At 38.6% G+C, this 4,881-nt stretch overlaps 1 long non-coding RNA gene across 1 annotated transcript; it reads left to right on the top strand.

Annotated features, from left to right (window-relative positions):
- Positions 1-1,211: 1,211 nt before the first annotated feature.
- Positions 1,212-4,008, top strand: LOC133366472 (uncharacterized). Its single transcript, XR_009758408.1, has 3 exons — positions 1,212-1,416; positions 3,021-3,148; positions 3,709-4,008. It is a non-coding gene; the product is annotated as an uncharacterized LOC133366472 (long non-coding RNA).
- The last annotated feature ends 873 nt before the right edge of the window (positions 4,009-4,881 follow it).

Below are 4,881 nucleotides of genomic sequence, written 5' to 3'. Positions count from 1 at the left end.
GTATTTAAAGGAAAGGATTGAATTTAGAAGTTAAAGGCTGTAATTCTATATTCACATTCACTTCAGGAGTAAGCCCCATTAAACTCAGTGGGACTCACTTCTGGGTAAACATGGCTAGGACTGGACTGGACTGTGAGCAGACACAGAGACAAACTCCCCTCCCTTTCTCTGCCCCCCCCAACTGTTTCTTTTAAGAGGTTGGAATGCTAATGCTTTTTACCTGGGAGTAAGTCACACCAAACTGAATGGGATTTACTTTAGAGTAAGCATGGGGTTAGGATTGTACTAGGAATGTAATCAAACTTAATTTTGTAAAAATTAACAATGTAAGTCCTTGCCTAGCTCTAGTTTCTCTGACAGAACACTTGCTTTTTTCAGGCAATCCTAACTCCACTTACCTGTGAGTAAGCCCCATTGAACTAAGTGAGACTTACTTTTGAGTAATGTTTTTAGAATTATATTGTGAGCCCTCAGAATCTCTGCCCTCTCTCTTCACTCGCTTTCTGATTGCTCCTTCCTTCTGCCCTTCTCTCAAGAAAGCAGTTTTCACTCGCCTGAGCCCACAAGAGGCTTAAACTCCATTTAAGTTTGTAAAACACATTTGTTGTTTAAACCTAGCTCTAGCTTCCTGACAAGTCTCTCACATTTTTAGTCACTCGATTTACCTGGGAGTAAGCCCCACTGAACTCAGTGGGATTTACTTCTGAGTAGACCTTTTTAAAATTCAAATGTGAATTCTCCAAAGCTTTCCCTCTCCCCCATTTTTTTCTCCTTCCTTTCCTCAAATTCAATCACTGCCAGCACACAGAAGCATTGCACTCAATGGGACTTACTTCTGAGTAGACTTTTTAAAAGTTGCAGTGAGTCCTTCAAAACTCTTCCCCCCGTTTTTTGCCTCTTTCCCTCCCCCCCCCCGTTTTTTGCCTCTTTCCCTCCCCCCCCCCGTTTTTTGCCTCTTTCCCTCCCCCCCCCCCGTTTTTTGCCTCTTTCCCTCCCCCCCCCCGTTTTTTGCCTCTTTCCCTCCCCCCCCCGTTTTTTGCCTCTTTCCCTCCCCCCCCCCCGTTTTTTGCCTCTTTCCCTCCTCCCAGCTCTTTCGTTGCTTCAGGCTGGTCTCCCTTTCCTCTTCCTTGCACTTGCCTCCATTTTAGCTTTACTCTTCTTTCCCATTCTGTGTCTCCAGCAACGGACGTTTTTCTTCAGCCCATTTCTGATTGGCTGTTGCTGCTGCTGCTGCTGGTACAAGGCTCAGGCTGTGTCCGGGGAGAAAAACTGATTGCTCACGATCAGCTCCACGGGGACAGCATGCAGGGAGAATCACAACATGAGCAGAAGACGTCTTTTTTCAGGATGCTTGTACACGTGGTTGTTTTTGAAATCACCACGTGTAGACTCTTTCTCACGAGCAGCTGTACCCAGGTACAGGGGGCTTCTACCTGGGTACAGTGTGAATACCCCTAACATGTTTTCCTATACCAATAATCTACTGTTAATGTTTTCCAATGTGTAGCTATAGTGACCCTGGTGGCCATCAATAAGTGACCTAACAGAGTTGTGTAGATTATACCTTTGTTTGCTCCTTCGAATAGATTCAACACTGCCAATTGTGGTGTTCTGTCTATTTGTTTGGAGATGATTATTTCAATTTTGTTAAATATTAAAGTCCAAACTTTTTGTACTGAGGCACACTCTCATCACATGTGGTGGTATGTTCCAGCCATTGCACATCCCCTTCAACATCTGGGGGAGTGTATCTAATTAATTCGAGATAGATGTATTGGTGTTAAATACATAGTTTTTAACATGGTTTCACTTATTTGATTGGAAGAGGTTTTCCCCAAAGGTTTGTTCCAAATCTTTCTCCATTCTTCCTCCTCGACTTCTACTCCCCAGTCACCTTCTCATACTCTCTTTAATCCAGATAAGTTCTCTCCTTCTTTATCTAATAAAAGTGGATAAATTTTTGAAACAATACCCCTATCCCTGTCTCTTGCTGCCAGTATAATATTTTCAAAGGGGGATAAATTTGCCCTTCCTGCTTCTTTAATGTTAGGACAGATAAAATCTGCTAACTGTCTCCAGTGTAACCACTGAAGATTTTGTCCCTGTTGTAAAGGCCTGCTGTGTTATTGGAGAACCGTTAACATAAAAATAACAAAGACAATAAAACCCCCTATATCTCCACTGTTGCCAAAGTATCTATTGCTATTTTAAAATTCTGGGTGAAAAAAGAGTGGTGCCATAGATGATATCTTTAGATAAAAGATGTTTTCCCCATCTTTGCCAGCTTTGTAGTAGTGTATTAGTGAAGCGATTTTCTTTTAATTGTTGTAACAGAGTTTTTGACGGTTTTCTAAAGAGTATTGCCCCCAAAGGAATACCTTTCACTAAAATATTTTCTAGTTGAACCCATCTTTTTATTTTACTATCCAATATTATAAAAATAAGATGATATAATTGATTGGCATCAAATGTTTTGAATGTGGAATTCCCCATCCCCCCTTTTTGGATTGTGGGTATAATATTTTTTTAAAAAATTCCTCTGTAATTTTTTATTAAAAATAAATTGTTCGATTTGTAAACAGGGAGCGCATGGAATAAAAAGGTTAACTTAGGTAACAATGTCGTTTTTATTGCGGAGATCCTTACTGATAGTGAAAGTTGCAACTTAACCCACTTATTCATATCAGTTTTAATGCATACCAAATTGGTCTATAGTTAACCATAAATAGTTTATTAAGGTGTCTGTGTATTTGCACTCCCAGGTATCGCAGCTGCTTTGGGCATAAACTAATACCCAGAGCAGCTGAGAATTGTGTCCCTGGAGGTAAGTGAAAGCAAATTGCTTCCAATTGTGTTAGATTAATTTGTGATCCGGAACACCCCACAAATTGCTCTAATTCGGTCTTTAATGGGAGTGCTGATTCCAGAGGATTGGTTAATGCCATATGATCAGCGTACATACTGAGAAGATGTGTATCCTGATTTATCTGTATCCCTTTAATATTTTGGTTTTGTCCCAGATGTTGTGCTAAATGTTCCATCACCATCAAGAACAGGAGAGGAGAGAGAGGGCAGCTTTGTTTTGTTCCTCTATGGATTGTGAATTGTGGAGAGTCTCTGCCATGTATCCTAATCACTGCTGTACAAGGTGAGTAAATTTGATTTAAAATTGTTAAAAATTGCTTTCCAAAATTCATTATTTTTGCTACCTCAATTAAAAAGGGCCAGTGTACACAGTCAAATGCTTTGTATATATCTAGAGATAAAAAGGCCATAGGGATGCTATTAAATTTGCTATAATGGATTAAATTTAGTATATGATGTATTGGGTCTGCAATTTGCCTTTTGGGTATAAATCCTGTTGTGATCTTCATGAATTAGATTTGTGGCCATAGTCTTTAGTCTATTTGCCAATAAGGATGTACATATCTTGTAGTCATTATTTAATAATGTTGTTGGTCTATACGATTCTACAATTGAAGGATCTTTAAAGGGTTTTGGAATCACTGCAATTCTACCTGTTTTCCATGTTTGAGGGAAGGGGTCTCCATTAAGAATACCATTAAATAATTGTGCCAATTTTGAGGTTAAAATTTCTTTAAATTTTTTATAAAATTCATTAGTAAAACCATCAGGCCTGGGGGATTTGTTAGATTTTAATTCATCAATTGTTGTATTTATTTCATCAGCCTGTATTTCTTCTATTAGGGTCTGCCTGTCCTCTCCTGTTAGAGTGCGAAGACTGGCCTTATTTACCTATGTTTCTACTGCTGAATGGTCTACCTGACGGTCTTTGTATAAATTTGAGAAGAATTCTGTGAAAGCTTGTCCTATTCCCAAGCTTGTCGCAACACTGGTGCCATCTGATTTTTTAATTACATGTATTGTGTGTTTTTTATGTTTACGTTTTAATCGATTTGCTAACAATCTTGAGCTTTTACTGCCATGCTCAAAAGATTTTTGCTTTGTGTTCAGCATACCAATTAAACTTTTATTTGTTTCAATCAAGTCTAGTTCATATGTTTTTAATGTAAGCATCTTGTATGTCTGTCATGACCCTGTGAGACCATATTGATTTTGTAGCAGTGCAATTTCCTGTTCCAGCATACTGGTCTGTGCCCTATCTGATTTCTTAATCTCTGAGAGTTCCTTAATGTATATTCCCCTGATGACTGCCTTCATTGCTTCCCATTGTGTGCCTATAGGAGTTTCTGGGGTTTCATTTTCTTTAAAATAATTTGTTAGTGCTTCTCTGATTTTGTCTCTTCTGGGTTGTCGGGTAAGCAACCAAGGGTGAAAGCGCCACGAAGGTATAGTGACTTCTGACTGAGCAAGCTGCAATGTGACTGATACTGGGGCATGATCTGTAATCTTTATTACTCCTATATCAGCATTTTGCACAACAGGAAGCAGGGTGTCTGAGAGCAGCATGCCATTGAGATGTGAATGAGTTTTATAAACTGATGAGAAAAAGGTGTGACCATGATCAGTCGGATATAATGCTGACCACACCTCTTTCAAATTATGATGTTGTAAAATGTGTAAAAAAAATGTGTTTTGGTCCGGCTCATTGTTTGGGCATTGTTTGATATCAGTCTAGTTTTTGTTTTTTTTAAAATTGGCTGAGTTAGTAACTTTCAAATTAATATTAAAATTGTTTCCTAATTTGAATTTGAAGAGCCTTTTGAAAAGACTTGCAAAAAAATTTTTTTGTCCCTTATTAGGGGCTAATATAGAGCCAAAAGTGCATGACTCCTTTCTATCCAATAACCCATCTATGAATATGAATCTGCCTTCAGGATTTCTCAGGATCTTTTTAACTTCAAAATGAAAATTAGACTTAAAAATTATTGCCACACCTTGTGCTTTGGATGTGCCTCT

This window comes from Rhineura floridana, chromosome 11 (assembly GCF_030035675.1).
Source record: "Rhineura floridana isolate rRhiFlo1 chromosome 11, rRhiFlo1.hap2, whole genome shotgun sequence".
Lineage (NCBI taxonomy): Eukaryota > Metazoa > Chordata > Lepidosauria > Squamata > Rhineuridae > Rhineura > Rhineura floridana.
The sequence above is the reverse complement of the archived record's forward strand: the minus strand, read 5'-3'. Positions and strand labels throughout refer to the sequence as shown.